The sequence below is a fragment of the Cryptomeria japonica genome, chromosome 1, assembly GCF_030272615.1.
Source record: "Cryptomeria japonica chromosome 1, Sugi_1.0, whole genome shotgun sequence".
NCBI lineage: Eukaryota > Viridiplantae > Streptophyta > Pinopsida > Cupressales > Cupressaceae > Cryptomeria > Cryptomeria japonica.
Window position 1 is genome coordinate 634,169,890 of NC_081405.1, and position 18,893 is coordinate 634,188,782.

At 37.0% G+C, this 18,893-nt stretch overlaps 1 protein-coding gene across 3 annotated transcripts in view; it reads right to left on the reverse strand.

Moving 5' to 3' along the window:
- Positions 1-16,750, reverse strand: part of LOC131042453 (protein ROOT INITIATION DEFECTIVE 3) — a 154,430-nt gene extending 137,680 nt beyond the window's left edge. For 2 of the 3 annotated variants that reach the window (XM_059220333.1, XM_057975731.2), the window contains exon 1: positions 15,421-16,750. The gene's annotated coding sequence lies outside the window, so the exon portion shown is untranslated. The remainder of the gene's footprint in view (positions 1-15,420) is intronic. The other variant, XM_059220330.1, reaches the window with a different exon arrangement.
- Between the last annotated feature and the right edge of the window lie 2,143 nt (positions 16,751-18,893).

Below are 18,893 nucleotides of genomic sequence, written 5' to 3' on the forward strand. Positions count from 1 at the left end.
AGCTTCTCTGCTCTCTTAGAGGTAAGTCTGTTCCTCTTAAGAGAGTGGATGAAGCTATATGTAGACCAGTTCCTCTCAGCAGCTGAAGAACTGGAAACCTGGGATAGCAGACGGATGGCTAGAGTGGTGGTCAAAGATTTCGGGCCATGACAAGTCCACCACAAAAGTGGGTCCTCCTGTGCCATAGTGTCTATATCCATCTTTGCTGCATCTAAATAACCTCTAAGAGTGGCAAATCTTCCCCACTCAGTGCGCATTGTGTCGGCATCTCTGGAATCAAACATCTTCTCTATGCACCTAAAGAAACCCGCCTTCACCTCATCATCCCCAATCGGTGTCATTCTACCCGGTCTAGCCTTGTACCACTTAGGATTCAAGGCAAAGGCAGCCATATGCAAAGGAGTGTTCAACTTGTCCCATCTACTCTGAATGATAGGCCGGATTTGCTCATTGTAGAATGCTAGAGAGGGGTCCTTCACTCGCACAACAGCCCTCATCTGGTCAAGCATAGAGTCAATGCACTCATACACCTCTCCAAGGTTAGGTGCATCCCCATCCCCATATCTGATCACCTGGAATACTGGAGAAATGATGGAGACAATGTATTTCGCATCATTCCAAAACACATCACTCTTCACTATCTCCTTCACCCTTCTCCCCTGCTCTGTCTTGGCCTCAGCCCACCTATTCCACTCATTAGTCATAACCATGAGTTGCAATGCCTCTTGCAACTCAATCATTCTCTCCAAGAGAATGAAATAGGATGCATATCTAGTCTCAACTGGTTTCAAGAACTCCTTCTTCGTGAAGGTCCTGAAGAGTGCATGTGAAGTGTGGTGGTTGCAGATAAACATCTGCACATCTCTCGCATCGGTGACCACTCCTCTAATCCAATCAATCTTCCCCATGTCCTTGAGTGCATTGTTCATGGCATGCACACAACATGGGGTCCACCAAATGTGTCTATAGGCTGCCTCAACGAGTCTCCCTGCTGCTCTACACACATAGGCTGCATCTGTCACTACTTGGACCACATTTTGTGGCCCAACCTCCTCAATAGCCTCCCTGAGGACCTGAAACTGGAAATCAGCATCTTTACGATGCCCTGTACAATCAACTGCTCTAAGGAAGTATGGGCCCTCTGCACATGTGACCATGACGTTGATGAGTGGACGATGGCTAATGTTCGTCCACCCATCCATAACTATGCTGCACCCCGATGCCGCCCAACATGCCTTCATCTTCTCCATCAAAATATTGATCTTGGAATAGCTTTTATCCAAGATCGAGGTCCTCATTTTCGTCTCCCCTGGTGGCACATAAGATGGTCCTCCCTTGGCCACCATATCCATCATCTTCCTATAATAAGGAGACCGTGTAACATGAAATGGAATGCCATTGGCAAAGAAGAAATTGCCAATGGATTCATCTATCTCATCTCTCAGCTGCACATTAAACATATCAGCAATGGGGTTGCTCTGTGGTGTATGCAACCTACGTTTCCCAGCCCTGGCAGCAGTAGAAGTGGAAGTAGATGGAGATCCAAACATCATTCCTCCCACCTGCGAAGCATGAGAAGTATGTGGCACTGGCACATTCTGGTTGTCGTGAAGTGATGCCCTAGCAGACAAAGTAGTAGGCATTGAAATATTTGTGTCACCCGGAACCCCCCAAAGCCTGTTAAACTCAATTTTGTACTGTATATTTTTGGGTTCCTCCAAAAACTTACAATGTTTCACGCCTTTTCCTCTCCAAAACAGAAAGTGTGCATTCACCCTGCTAATGCTACCGAACCATTCTCTGTCACAAATATTGCACTTCCACTTCCTTGTTCCCCCACTTGAATGTGATGCAGTGCCTTGTACTGATATTTGTGAAGCAAACTGTTTTAGAGGAGACTTAGGATCAAAATGACCCCTAGCATATGGTGCCAACAACTCTGAAGGGCAACCTGTACTAGCTAGTGCACTTGCCATAGAACTAGATTGGGCTCTAGGATCAGCCCCATGGTCACTCCCCTCATTTTCAGGTTCATATTCTAAATCATTCTCACTATGAGAATGGATTTCCATGTCATCTTCACTCGTGCCTTGGGAGCTCATTGTGAAATTGACACTGCATTTCACAAAATAAAAATAAATAAAAAATCAGCCTTGTTTAACAATATATTTTTAAATTTTTTTCCTATTCATCTCAAAATGAGATTTGATGTTGAATCTTGAGGGCAAAATGATGCCCTCAAGATTCAACATCAAATCTCATTTTGAGTCTTGAGATGAATAGGGAAAAAAAAACCAAAAATGACATAGAACAATGAAAATCAGAAAGTAAAACAAAAAAAAAAACAAGAAGTTGAAAACCCTACCTTGTGCTTGAAAAATCTCTCCAAAATGTAGAAGAATCTTCTTCTTCCTCTTCTTCTTGCTTCTTCTAGCTCCTATCACGCTTGCAGTCACTTTTCTCACCCCTTCAATCAATCTTCTTCAATGAGAGTGAAATCCAAAATGAGAGTGAAATCCAAAATAAACATGCTTTTGTGTTGTTTTGGGGGGTAGGGTGGGGCCCACGTCCAATTAGGGTTACCCCTTAACCCCCCCCAAAAGGCACATGTTTTAAAAAAACTTTTAAAAGTGTCTTTTTTCGCGTGGGAACGCGGGAGATGCCTGGGCGTCTCCCCGTCCCTCGAGAGACGCCTGGACGTCTCTTGAGGGACGGGGAGACGCCCAGGCGTCTCCCACGGAGACGCCCAGACGTCTCCACGTCTCCCTGGGAGACACGGAGACGCGGGGACGTCTCCACGTCCCGACGGCGTTTGGGTGGTGGTGGCGGGACGGCGAGGGACGTCGCGTCCCCGTCCCCCCGTCCCCGAGACGTCTCTGACGGGGGGACGCGCCCAAAAAGGGGGGGGACGCGTCCCCATGGAACACTGCTGTCAACCTTGAAAAATAACTTGCGGAGCTCCAAACCACAAACCACTTGAATTGAGGATACACATCAACATCCCAAACATATCTCCAAATACATAGATCAAGATATTACAATGTGGAGCAATGCAGATCAAAATAATGAGACTTTGTCACCACTGAACAACTGGAAAACCAGCCACACCTCAAATACCCATAACTCAATCAAATCGTCATGCGGACCACTAAAACCTGAATTGAATCAACTACAGACAATCCTCTACAAACTCTATAATCTGCAAACTCTCACTGAACTTCAGTGCATCAAAGTCTCAAACAGAGAAATATGTTGACATCGGTGACAATACATCTCTCAAATATCTCTCAAGCACATATTTGCAGCACACTTCCAACAATCTCCAACATTTTGCCGGTTATCGGTAGCAGATACTGTAATGTTCCCAATTTTAATAAAGTGACTTTTTGGGAAACTTCCCGAAGCTAATTTATAAGCCCGAGTTTGGCATAGTTGTAGGTATGGTGAATTTGATGTTTTCTTTGTATTTGCGAATTCCAGTTGGAGTTTCGTTTTGTTACAGTTTTGGAGGTGCAAGACCCTCCCTATTCTGTAATCGCAGTTTCGATGGTTAGCAACCACCCTAGTCTGTCGTTGGAGATATCATTTCTGATATTTCACTTTGTACTTCATTGTCGGATCTATCTCTACTGTGTGGAATATAATTACAAATATCTGGTTCTTGGCCATTCAATGTTGTTGGTGTATACTCTGTGTTGATGATTCATTCCTGTATTGTGCTTCCGGAGATTTGTCGTGCGCAGTACGTGGTACGGTACATATTGCAAAGTAGTAACCGTACGGAGGTGAAGTAGACTTCATCGCACGGGTGAGGCATTGTCACCGTACGGGTAAAGTAGTGTCCCTGTCGCCGTACGAGTGGAGTGCAGCCACTGTACGGGCCTGTGTAGTCACTGTACGAAGTGTTTCCGTGCGAGCAGCGCAATTGGGGTTTGACGTACGGGATGAGAGTCTTCAGGGGAGGTTCCATACGACGGGGGTGTCATCGGGAGGGTGTCGTACGGCTGGGGGTGTCGTCGCGTACATTACAGTGGTATCAGAGTCAAAATCCTACTAGCTTGTGGAATGCTTGGGATGACTACAAAAATGGAAGAAAGGGATAATGAAATCGCTGCCAATAATATCACCTAGTGGTATAACAAATATCAAAAGAGGAAGAATCTTCTGACATTTTAAGAATACCTAACTCTGATAGGAAAAAGTATACCTTTGCATGAGGAGGTTATCAGAATCTTTAATGAATACTCAAGTGAACCTGAGGAGATCAAGCCTACCGAATCCTTTGATAGGTACTATGTAAGGAAAGAGGAGTTGGATCTTGAATTAGGAACTCAATCAGAATCAAAGAAATATGAAGACAAGTTCACATGTTCACCCCAACGACAGGAGGATATGGACAAGCCAGAGACAACAATTGTCCCTTCAAGTGGAGAACACTTAAACTTTCATGATAACTGGAAGGATGAAGATGTTTGTATGAATTTTGTCAAGCCAACAATGGTTGATTTTGGCATAGTTGTAGGTATGGTGAATTTGATGTTTTCTTTGTATTTGCGAATTCTAGTTGGAGTTCCGTTTTGTTGTAGTTTCGTAGGTGCAAGACCCTCCCTATTTTGTAATCGTAGTTTCGGTGGTTAGCAGCCACCCTAGTCTGTCGTTGGAGATATCATTTTTGATATTTCACTCTGTACTTCATTATCGGATCTATCTCTATCGTGTGGAATATAATTACAAATATCTGGTTCTTTGCCATTCAATGTTGTTGGTGTATAATCTCTGTTGATGATTCTTTCCTGTATCGTGCCTCCGGAGATTTGTCGTGCGCAGTACGTGGTACAATACTTATTGCGGAGTAGTAACCGTACGGAGGTGAAGTAGACTTCATCATACGGGTGAGGCATCGTCACCGTACGGGTAAAGTAGTGTCCATGTTGCTGTACGGGTGGAGTGTAGCCACCGTACGGGCCTGTGTAGTCACCGTACGAATTGTTTCCATACGAGCAACACAATTGGGGTTTGACATTCAGGGTGAGTCTTCAGGGGAGGTTCTGTACGGCTGGGGTGCCGTCGGGAGGGTGTCGTACAACTGGGGGTGCCGTCGGGTACATTACAGATACTATAAATCATGTAATTTTTTTGATATTATAATACAAAGGGAGCAGTCTCGAAGCTTGCAATTTACCTATTAAAAAAAAAGAACTTTCGGCATGAACGACAAAACATGGTAGAAGACCTAGAAATTATCAAACAACTAAAACAAGTGATCGAATAATTAAAATTAAAAAATACGATTTCAATATTGAGATAAAACCTAACATATATATTATGGTTATTCAATTTTGTGGTTATTCTCTATATCAACACCATACAAGATAAACCTACTACATCTTTAAACTCACCCTTGCAAATCTTTAGTTTTGGATATCATGCAAAAACTAAAGTAGGCATGAAAAAATCATTGCAAAGTAGAAAGCAAAGAAATAAATAAGAGTCCCGTTAATGGGTTAGAAATCTCTAAGAATAATTGAAGAGGGAAAAATGGAAAGCCCTTTGCAAGGTCGGAAGCTTGAGTTTAATGGACCTTCTCATGGTAATCCTAGACCACTGGATATTTGATATGTGTATAAGAGGTATCAACTACTTTTGTGATTGGAGGATCTCACAATTTGGGAATGAAATTAAATAATTAAGGTAAATGGGAGGCACCCTTAGTTGACATCACCTTGGCTTATCCAAAAAGTTTCCTTATATCATAGTGGAGGGAAACTCCTTGATAGTTATCAATAATTTGAAGAAAGCACAATGCACTAATTAGAATATTTGCAATATTTTGAAATAAGCTTTAATATAGAACAATAGATTTGATTTTGTAGCAATGGTATATTGCTATAGGGGACAAAATATAGCAACAAATTTGCAAAGGGATTGATATTCAAAAGAATCCATTGGTATTCATGAAATGTCCGATTGGGATAGTCTTGCTAGACTTATCGATGATGAGAGGTCATCATATCGTAATTATTTGTTGGTGCCTTCACTAACCATGGATTGGCTATTATTCCTTTTCAAAGCCTCATTCGTGATGTACTAGGATGTCATGCCTTGTGGATTTGTTCAAATGTTTTGGAGGCATGTGGAGGTTCCTCCTCCATTCATTAAGTTGGCAGTCTTGATTTTGGTTCTTGTTGATTACTACTTGATTAAAATTGTTCATCTTTTGGTAATGTCAAGACTTTTGGTGGTCACTTCACACATGGGAAGTGATAAATTGGACTAGCTTTTGTCCCTAATTTCATGCTTCTCCCGTGCAATTCTCCTTATGTTCTAGCTAGAGGAATGAATATGGATGTTCAAATTGTTCTTGTTATTTATTAAAGATGTTGTCTCCATTGGTCTAGTTTCTTCTCCTTTGAGTTTCTTCTAGGTTGTTAAATTGGTTTTGGTTTTCCCACTATGGCTCACAAAGGGGCTAGCTCTCCTAGAGATTCCCTACATCATGAAGATATTTTTGGATGATGGAATAAAAATAATTTTCAATTATGCTAGCCCTACATTGTTAAATGCACTTAAGAGCATTTTGGATTTTGGGTGTACCAATAATGTACATAATCCTAGGTGTAGTACGATAATGTTTTATATTTTATATTTCCTTCTATACAAACTAAAAGTCGGATAGTCATCTAGAAGATGAACTAAACTTCACTTACGTATTGTTAAATATGTATAGTGTATCTCATTTTGATTAATGGATGAATAGTTATGAGCTTTTCGATGAACATTGCCCCATCCATTTCATTTGTCAATATTTTCCTTGCACTACATTCTTGGGCCTAACGTTGGTATCAAAGTAGGAAGTAGGTTATCCTCCATTCTTGTAATAAAATATTTTTCAAGTCCTCTATTCAGTTTTTAAACTATGAATTTCCCTATCATTCATAACCTTATTGTTTGTTATACAAACACCCACATGTCTTTCATAGTCCTAGTAGCTGTTTTTTATTAGTGATGGTTCTAATAATTCAAGGTTTGCCCTATCTTTTTTACTTCCAACTACCAAAATTCAAACAATTTAATATTTCTTTTTTAAATGAGCAGTAGATTTTATTCACATCGTCATTTGCAGACATTAGGCTTTGTGTGAAGATTTTGAGCAAAAGCATTGAATCTACAACCAATGTGAAATCTTCCACATGTCCCAAAATTTTGTGCCATCAAACCTCCATGATCAAAATAGTGGTGAAAAGAATTTCGATGGTGAACATTGCATAAGAGATGAACATTCCGATTATCTATTATCTTTTTGTAATGACAAAAATTGCATACCCTTGCAATTTTGCATTATGTTTTGAGCTCATTTTGGTGTTGATCTCTCCTAATGTGTTTTTAGGTTCATTTCAGCATTTACATTAACATTTTCCTTCCATGGTGCCAAAGTTTAGCTTCCCCTAGTTAATTTTCCTAAGGTTGATGCCATAGATGTCATGTTTGTGTCATTTTCTATTGTTTTGGCCTTTGATGAGTTAGAATTGTCTAAACACTAGCAACGCACAAACATCACACAACATGCTATAGTCCCATGACAATTCATCATTCGTTGGCCAATTTCAAGCATTTCTTTCCTTGCCACCTTCAACCTACAAGTAATTGCTCTAGTACAAACCAAATGGCTACTAGCTCCCTCTTCTCCCTACATTCTATCCTATAGTGAATCTATTTCATTCTTATTCTCTCTGGCAATTTTTACACTCTTTTGGCATTGAACTCCATTGGGACCAACTTATTGAGCATTCTATCAACATTATGAAGCATATGTGAAGTTCAAGCATTCTATTGAACTCTTGAGGATATTTAGTAGCATTCTACAATAGCATTTAAACCTCCATTGTTCTCTACACACTTTGGGAGGTGATTTGTATTGTGATAATGCTCTAGCTTTCCTTTTTCTCTTGATTTCACTATTGTAGAACCCCAATTGCTATTGTCTTTGGTGCATATAATTGCATTTCATACTCTACAACATTCTTTTTTTCATTTTAACACATTGAATTTATGATTTTCTCTAGAGGTTGGAAAAACATAATAGGGATTTGACCATTTTTGGCAAGCTCCAAAACAATCCCAAAAACATTTTCTTTTGTCTCTTACAACTACAAATTTCTTGTCATTTCACCATTTTCATTTGAATATATTGGTTAAATCTTTATGAATAATTTTTAGTTCCATTTCTATGTAGGTTGGGCACATTTTCCAAAAAGGATTTGAATTTTGGTCATGTTTTGTCATATAGACTATAGCATGCTGCAAAAACATCCACACTACACATTGCCATCACTCACAAAGACCTCTAGATTTTGTCTCTAGGTTCTTGTTTGCTTTGTATTTACAGTTCTTTTCACCAATTTATTCTATAATTTTAATTATGCAAATCAGCAGTAAATTCGAGTTTCCTTGGTGTTTTAATTTGGTAGGCAAACCCTGATTTCTTCATAGGTAAAACACATAAGGATGATTGCAATGTCTCCACTTTGAAATAAATTTAATAACAAATAATAATAATATAATTAAAATACAAAGGAATAAAGAACTAGTATACCTATATTTAAAAAATATATGTAAAATATGCCGAGAGATATCTTATAATAGAAGAGAATCGTCCGTAAAATAAATGTTCTTCTAAAATACTAAACACCAAGAACACAAATCCATTAAAGTTCTGCATGCAAAAATCTGTGAATCTAGCTGGAGACAAGTGGCGAGGGGTTCTATTTTATTTGGAGTAATAAAATAACACCTCCACAAAAGCTGAAACATGGCATATTTCATGCATTTACTTGTCATTTGCATGTCAAATTGTTTCAAAAATGAATTTTTGTTTACGGACATTTTGATGCCATTGTAGATGCCTCTCGGCATAATAAAAAATTAAATTAAAATATAATTAAAGTTTAATTAAGTTAATGAATGGTCAAAAGACATAAAATGAAAAGTTGTGACTCCCTCAAACATGAGATATAAAAGGGAGAAGAGAACCTCATTTGAGGGGGATAATTTTAGGAAGGAGAAGAGCAGATCTGATTTAAATAAGAAGTGCATATCTGATTGTGAAAGGTTGTGTCCCTTTCAAAGGGCAGAAATAATGAAGAGTTGCACCCTTTCAAAGGGTGCTAATGAAGAAAGGGTGTGTTTCTTGCCAAAGGGCATACATGATGAAGAGGTGTGACATCTCCCTTACATTGAGAGATATAAAGGAAAGGAATCAAAGCATCCAGGGAGGGAAGGATCCATCAGACCGGATCAGATCTGTTATTAAGTTACAGGAAGTAACATCTTTGTTCTTGGTGGAATGCATAGGGGATGTCATTAATCTCCATCAGCGATTGAAGAAAGGAAACTTTGGGAAATACTTCCAGTTCATAAGACAGCTTGTTTCAGTTTGTCATCACGTGGATTATGACAAACATGATACTTGCAGCAGTGAAACAAATACGAACTAAGTAGCGGTCAAGATTATGAACACCGATCATTATGCACAGCAGTCAACACACCAAGTGCGATCAAGAGCAAGCCCAATACATTGGGGAGATAATACAATGAATAAACATAGCAGCAAAAGCAATTAATTGTCATTTTTTATGGAGCAATCTCAAGATTACATTAACAGTGATTCATAAAATATTCAAACAAAAGTTAATAAGTTAATTGTGAAAACAGCAATTCCATGTGAAGATTATTATGTCCGAACAACAATTAATATCAATCAGCATAGCAGCATATTAAAAGGCTTTCCTATTATGTGCAATATCATCACATGGAAGGAAATTATCATTGGTAGTGATGACCGTGTGATCTGTTAAGATGCACTTAAAGAATAAGAATAAGATTAATTTGTGTTGACCAAAAGAATCAGTTCAGACAATTAAAGGTGCAATTAGGAGGAAGATAATAAATATAATTTGATGTGGAAAGACATGTCTCATCTAAGAGATATCCACTCTAAAGGGCACGTCTCTAAGAAATAGAAGATATATGAAGGGAAGCGAATTGATAAAGAAGCTAGGGATGAAGGGTGTATTGAGTGTATGTTGTGGAATGAATAAGATAATATATATAAAATATATACACCTGAAGACTAATCTATAAGAAGATCATGTGCACACTTATGATAGAATTGGTGTGAACTGTATTCATTACATGTACATAGCAGATTTAATGAGGAATCAATAATGGATTTTGGACCCTCTTATTTATTTGTGTCCTTGATTAGATCTAATCATTAGAGCATATTTTGGCCTAGTGTCAAGACCGGTTGAATAGAGAACAAATTATATACAGCAAACACAATACCCTTGGAATTACTATAATTCACAAGATCAATCAGAGCCAAATCAGACGTAACAATTACTTTAATGCTATAAGCGATAATTGAGGAGATCAATGCATGAAACAGCAAATCTACATCATCGTTATAAGTGATTGGGAAGAAAGCATATAGCATATTAACGTCGATATATCAAAAAGGCCTACAAACAGTTGAGAGATAAGACAAACAGATCAAGTTCATCTTTGCATACATTTAAGTGCTAAATCAGAGAAAGCTATCAAGATAAGTCCTACCATACGAACTATTCTTTTTTTTTAATATTAGAGATAGTTCACTAAAATACATCATATATGATATAACTGTCCTGTCTGACCAATACATCACTGACTACAACTATCCAATTGAGTATTCTATGAAGCACATATAATCAAAAAATAACTACAACCAGCCATAGCTACGTAAGTATATGAACAAACTTGTAGAGCAACGGGAGTTCAAAACATAACAGCATGATAGTACAGGACATCAATCCCATGGCCCAATAATATTATTACTGACACCTGCCTGATCACAGTCATAAGCACCTAGAGGAGGTTCAATTTTAGGATCTGCTATAACATCCCACCTAGGGATTTCCTTGTCCTGCACAACATCATTTACAGCTTCAATGTCTTTCTTTTCAATGCCCTTCTCTTTAAGTACTTGCTTCAAAAGTTCCATGTGATGTCCCCGATATAATTAAATAATAAATCTAATTACTTTATTGTAAGGCCCCAAATTTAATAACAAATCTTTCGGGCCCTTTTATTGCAGATATTAGTACAGGTGATCAGATTGCAGATATTCTTACCAAGCCTCTCTCCAGGATCAAGATTGAACACTTCAGAGATAAACTTGGTATGGTTGAAAATGTTATGTAATTTTGAGATAGAGTCTCATTTATTCTGATATACTAATATATTTAAGATGTTTAATGTGTAAACTCTTTTATTTGTCATGTGTGTGACTCCATGGCTTCATGGGCCCTCCTGTGAACATTATTGAAGGGTGATGACTTTTCAATAATGAACACTTGTTTCAAATTGATATTGTAAGGTGAGGATTTTACAATTATCAATTTATCTATCTTGATGGATATCATGTGACTTGATATATGTGGACATGTCATGATAGTATATATCTCTAAGACATTATGGTAGATATCAGTTGGTTGGTATCATTAAATAAACCATAATTATGATAGAGATCTTCATGGTGAATATTATGGACATAATATTCGTGGACATGCCATGAATCATTATATCAGTATGGTAGGCATCATGTGACTTGATGCCAGTGCACATACCTTACTTGATAACTATGAGTTATGGTGAGTATCATGAGACTTGATATTCATTGTTGAACCATATCTCTGGATATCACTATGGTGTGATATCTCTTCCCTTCACAATCAATGGATGAATTGTGATTTTTTCTCTAACATGAAATGTGTCCTCCCTAGTTAAGAGGGAGTGTTAATTCTTGTAATGTCGGTCGTACCATTTCCGATACATGAATTAATTATATGTTAACATAGTAGTATATACGTTAACAATAAACTATAAATAAATATCGAATTAGGGTGTTTGCCACCGGTCACACCCCTTCTTGTCATCGGGATGAGATCAAACGATTTATCATAAATCGCGATCAGTCAAGCAAATAATTTGTTTTGTTAATGTGCGGTGATATTAGGAGTGGTACGTAGGAAGAGATGTGTCTTCCCACGTGGGAAGACATATCTCTTCTCTATGTACCCTCTCATTCACTTAGATATATAACATGCATCCAACGGGGAGGAGGACAATATCGAAATTAATAAGTGTTGTGCTTCCTTCATTCGCACTAGTGCAGTTCGAAGTAAATTCCAGACTATACCTTTCATCTGTTCTAGCCTCTTGATCACAGAAATTAATTAAACTTAACAATATGATGGTCCTGCTCTAATTGTTTTTGCTAGATCCTCATAATAAGGAGAGCAAGCCACATAGAATGGAATGCCATTAGCAAAGAACAATTTGCCATTGGCATAATCTACCTCATCTCTAATTTGCACATTGAATAACTTTGCCACCGTGTTTATAGCATCACTAGTGGTCATTCTATGTTTCCCCTTACACTTTGTTATGACTGCCCCTAAACTAGATGGAAACATAGAAAAAGAAGGAACTAAAAATCACAAATCTAGGATAGTCCTAGTACTAATAGTAGGAACCCTCAACAGCAAACCAGTAGGTACAAGACTTTGATCATTTGACATAACCCCATAATTTATTTATTTCAATTATTTTTTCAAGTGACAGTCCCTTACATACTCCTACATCTTTCTTTTTTCAAGTGACAATCCCTTACATACTCCTACATCTTTGTCTATGACATAAAGACGGTGTGCATTAACTCTTGTTATTTTCCCTTGAAGTTCAAGTTGACAAAAATGATGTCTCTATAGCCCAATGCCCCTTGTTGCCCCTGGTTTTGCTTTCAATCTAGTTGCAAATATTTTTAAAGGTTACTTCTTATCAAAGGGACCCTTGAAAAATTCCTCTAATAATTTGGAAGGGCAACCAAAATGTGCACTACCGATAGAACTAGTTGCCACCAAGCCCCACCATCACCTCCTCTACATCTATACTCAAGGTCTCTAATTAAACCTCATAGGCTCTTTCAGATCCTCATCATCAATCATGCTGTGAGAAGTGCAACTCATAGTGACATTGCAAGAAATGAAATTTATGATCACTATATGTGTCATAATTTCATCAAATAATAAATTACGCACAGGCTCAAGACACTCTGTTTCTTTATGTTTTCCTTACTTCAAGTTGCATTAAGCACAAAAGTAGAGGATACACAAAAATATGAATCCTTGTTCTTCAACCTTCATCAAAAAAGAACTCTAATTTTGCTTTTCTTACTTCAAGTCACAAAAAGCACAAAAGTGGAGCATACACAAAAGACAAAACCTAATTTGAATTGTAAATTTTAATTTTAATCAAATATTTATGCAAATTTGCAACAACAAAAAAATACAAATAATCTAAAAAATAAATTTAAACACCAAAATATTGTTATAAAATTAGACAATTCAAAATTTGTTCGTTTGTAAAACGAAAATTTAAATTGCAACAATGTAAACCTCTAGGACCTAAATTATTTAGCTAAAAAGACTAAATTGAAAACAAACAAACAAAAACTATCATGAAAAACCAAAGCTTACCTTAAGGCTTGAAGAATGTGTTGATTCAACAATTGATTGATGAAGTCTTCACACTTCCTCTTACTCTCACTATTCCTAATGCCCTTGCTTGCAATGTTTCTCACTCTTGTAGGCTTATAACTTTCTATTTAAACTAAAGAGTGATTTGGAATGAAACGGAGGTGCCTATTTATAAGTCTTTGTTGTGGTTGCCTAGAGTTTGTGTGGTGCCCATAGACCATTAGGGTTAGGGTTTATGGCACGAAGATCCAAAAACTTTTTTTTTTTTTTTAAATTGATTTTTTCAATTTTCTACTACGAGAGACAATTGTGAGTCCCAAGTGTGATCGAGAAACACCTAGGAGTCCCATAAGTATCTCAAGGATGTCCAAGAAACATCCCCTAACTGAAGGAGACGTCTCAAAAATGTCTCCAAGTGTGTGTCAACGGTGGTGGAATAGCAAGGTAGTGGTGAGAAGGCGAGGGGACATTTTGCCCAAGTCCTTGTGTCTTTGAAACATCTCATCTCAAAAATGAATGGATTTTAGGTGGGGAGACGCATCCCCATGAAACAATGTTGTAATTCCTATGGCAACAAGTTTGGGAAACAACACATTTCAAACAAATGCAAACAAAACATATAGATAGATAGATTGATACATAGGTAGATATAGATATAGATATCTTAACTCCTTTAAATCCAAAAGATTTAGAAACAAAACAACAAATGGATTTGTTTGTAGAAGAAGAAACCAAAAAAACTTACCTCCTATCCAAGAATCTACCTCCACAATCTTTTCAGCAACAAATGGTCACTTGCAAATATGTTTGAATAGCAATTCAGCCACTTCAAGGAACCTTCAATATAACACTCCTCGACTTTATTTATGCAATGAAAAGCATCAATGGAAGTCCAAGTGTATTTGGTTTGTATCTTTTGTTTTCAAATGAGGTAAAATAAATTTGTTTTTGTGATTCATGATCCTTAGTGGCCAATTTTAGGGTTAGGGTTCGTTTTTTAAGTTGAATAGTTAACTTAGGAGGTCAAAAAGGAAAAAAGAAAAAACAAATGATCTTTCTTCTCAAGTTTAAAATGGGTACTACTAAGCACACCCTCACACAAGGAACCTAAACAAAGGTATAGATCGAGAGAATACAAGATCCAAATTCAGGCTAAGGGTGAACAAATAACATAGATCTTAGATTACATAATTCATCCATCTTTTACAATTACATTTTAGAAGCTTGAATTGTTCCTTCAATCCATCTATGGACTTTCCATGGAACCATATATGAGCTCTTCTTGTGGTTAAAACGGCTAGGTAGATGTTCCTTGCACTAATAGTAAGTAGATATACTATTAAGTATTAACTATGTCCAATCTATCCATCCACATTATAGATAATTTCATGAGTGTTAGTCAAACCCTCCTCAAACATGTTGGTTGGGTAAAATGTCATACTCATCTTGCAAGGATGTGAGAGCTCACAAATGCGTGCCCACAAAAAGTCTAAATGCGTCAATCTTTATAAGAATAGTCAACAAGCAAGGCAACAAGTAATCTTGCAATGTATCCCAATTTATTGGAAAGAAAAAAATTATATTAATGTCCACAAATAACAAAGGTACTTATTAATTTTTCATAAGTAAATTATTTCAATCCAAGTACTAGTTGAGTAACACATAAAACTCAACCTCTATGAAGTCATCAACAACATAAGAATGTAGTTAAAAACTTAAAAACACTAAATCATCAAGGGTATTTCAATTAATTTACTTTTTATATTTTCTACACCAAAGAAATTGCAACTAGGAATTGCTGAGCTCCAATTAATACACAATAATAAAGCATGTCACTCTATACCTTGTTCAATGCCCAAATAAAAATTGCACCACCCCTATATGAGCCGGGCTTTTGAATCTGTGCAGCCACTAAAAATTGGTGTCCCAAGCATATTAGACCATGACGAGGAGAAGCACAAGTAGGACGATGAAACAATTCTTCCCCGGTGGAAATATCCCATATTGTTATGCCTGTGTTCAGATTGTTATCTGAACACACCACTAGAGCTTCCTTTTGAGAAGCCAGATTGTCCCATCTACATTACCAAAGAAATACTTCTTCCTTAAACAATTTTCTGCAGCAACAAAGAATACGATGCATAAGACTTGTAATCATTCATAAAGAGGTACTTCCTTTAGAGTAGAGAAAGTAATCTTTTATGAATATATCCTATATGTAATACACTATTTTCTTCTAAATTTAGTGATAGTCTGTTGTAACTGAAATTGAATTCTGAAAATCAACCAACCTCCTTGATTGTGCACTTTTCTCACATTTTATCATTGACACAAATATTATTAAAATTTTGTAGAATCATGTATAACTCACCAAAGGAGAATTTAACAGTTTGCCACTTAACTAATAATCATAAGTAAAACAATCATGCATAAGGATACCTAAAGATTGCCAAAAACACCTAAGTAGAAAATGATTTTGTACAAGGATACAACCCTTTCAAAAACATAAAATGCCACTTAACTTTTTGGGTGTTGTTCACTGTCGACACCTGCGTTTGTAGAATTGAGGTTTTTTTCATGAGGTTTTCTTTGCGTGTGCCTGCAAATCACGGTGTTTAAAACCCGCAATTCCTTTTGGTTTCCTGTTCGACGTTTGGTGGGTTAAAAGTCACGAGCAAAGGTTCTTCACGTTTTTTTTTCTACCAATCTGTTTTAATCTCCTACCCCCTAAGTTTTGTCTGTGACCTGCAAGCAAATCACGCAGGCTTCTCTAGTCCATGTTTTTCGACTTTTTACAGTGTCGTTTTCTCTCTTTCTACTGCAGAAGATTTGGGAGTCGTTCCTTGTTCTAGTGTCGCGACCTTAGATTCGTGCCCCTCTACAACTTGCAAACTTTATTCAACTCGTGCACGTCTTTCTCAAAGCCTGTGCGATCTCTCTACAAATCGTGGCCGCTAGTTGTTTGTTTTCCGGGATTAGGGTTTTCGTTTTCTTCAGCTCATCTCCATCTCATGATGGCTATGCAGTGTTTTTTTTTTATGCGATTTTCTCAGAAACTCACGTCTGGATTCTGCACTCGAAAATTTTTTTTTTTTGGCCAGATCTAGTATTTTGATGCGAGAAAGGTTTCCTGGGTGTCGCTTGATTTTTTACAACATTGTGGTCATGGGTTTTTTTGTTTTTTTTTCCTCAAAAATTATATCTGGGTTTTTTTTTTTTTTCCTCAAAAATTATATCGGGTTTTTATAATTTTTTTCCTCAAAAATTATATCTAGGTTTTTATAATTTTCCCCTCAAAAATTATATCTAGGTTTTTATCGAAACAAAGGTAACATCGAAGAAATCTATCGATGTTTCATTGATAAGATGATTTATCAAGAAGACTTAGGCCTCAGTGAGCTGCAAAAGGGACTAATCGAAAGAGCTATTTTCATCGATAGAGGATATGTCGAAGTTTCATCGATGAAGCAAGGTTGTCGAAGAAACAAGGTATTGGTGGGACATGAAAAGAATTCACCGAAGGAGATAGTTCTATCGAAACAATGAGATCGAAGAAACCGGGGAGAGTTCCTTCGATAGGATTTTTCGAGAGAAGAATAGTGTCGAAGAGATACTAAAGTTATTGACCGACATTAATAGTTCCATCGAAGGCCAAAAGGTCGATAAAACATAAGAGTTTTTTCATCGAAAACATGTCATCGATAAAAACAAAAGGTCGAAGGAAGCTATTATTCTTTCACTGACATAAGGAGTTTCATCGATGCCAATGCAAAAGTTGGATAATGAGGAACCATTATCGATAAACTTAAAGATCGATAAGATGGTTGGGTTTCCTATCGAAAAATAGGGTTTCGATGAACCGAAGGAGGGTCACATCGCCACAGACACGTAAGGCAAAGCTTTCGATAAAAATAAGGAGATCGGTGAAACCACAAAGCTCATTAACGATAACGTTGGTTTCATCGAAACAAAGGTAACATCGATGAAACAAAGGTATGACCGATGATGACAGTTTCATCGAAAGACGGAAGGTCAATAAAACATAAGAGATTTTCATCGATAACATGCCATCGATAAAAACAAAAGGTCGAAGGAAGATATTCTTCTTTCATCGAAGGAGCTATTTTCATCGATAGAGGATATGTCGAAAGAACCAAAGGAGGTTTCATTGATGAAGCAATGGTTGTCGAAGAAACTAAGGTATTTGTGGGACATGAAAAGAATTCACCGAAAGAGATAGTTCTAATGAGATCGAAGAAACTAGGGAGAGTTCCATCGATAGGATTTTTCGAGAGAAGAATAGTGTCGAAGAGATACTAAAGTTATTGACCGACAGTGATAGGTCCATCAGAAGACAAAAGGTCAATAAAACATGAGAGATTTTCATCGAAAACATGCCATCGATAAAAACAAAAGGTCGAAGGACGATATTATTCTTTCACCAACATAAGGAATTTTATCGATGCCTACGCAAAAGCTGGTTAATGAGGAGCCATTATCGATAAACTTAAAGATCGATAAGACGGTTGGGATTCCTATCGAAAAACAGGGTTTCGATGAACCGAAGGAGGGTTACATCGCCACGGGTACGTAAGGCAAAGCTTTCGATAAAAATAAGGAGATCGGTGAAACCACAAAGCTCATTTACGATAACGTTGGTTTCATCGAAACAAAGGTAACATCGATGAAACAAAGATATGGCCGACGGTGACAGTTTCATCGAAAGATAAAAGATCGATAAAACATAAGGGATTTTCATCGATGACATGCCATCGATAAAAACAAAAGGTCGAAGGAAGATATTCTTCTTTCACCAACATAAGGATTTCATCGGTGCCAAAGCAAAAACTGAATAATGAGGAACCATTATCGATAAACTAAGAGATCGAAAAGGCGGTTGTGAAACGCTGGTAACATCGATGAAACATGACATTTCGAAGGGAGATAAAGTGATGCCATCGAAGTGTATGACTCTAAGAAATTATGAAAATGAGAAAAGGCATAAATACCTTAAGATAAATGAAGAGATGGATAAGTCCCAGATAATCCATGAAGGATCCTGGGTTGGAAGAGTGTGGGGTATATACATATGTATCCATATGTATACATATATATATGTATATATATATATATATGTATATGTATACATATATATATACATATACATATATATATGTATACATATACATATACATATATATATGTATATACATACATATACATACATATATATATGTATATACATACATATATATGTATGTATATGTATGTATATGTATACATATATATATGTATGTATATGTATGTATATATATA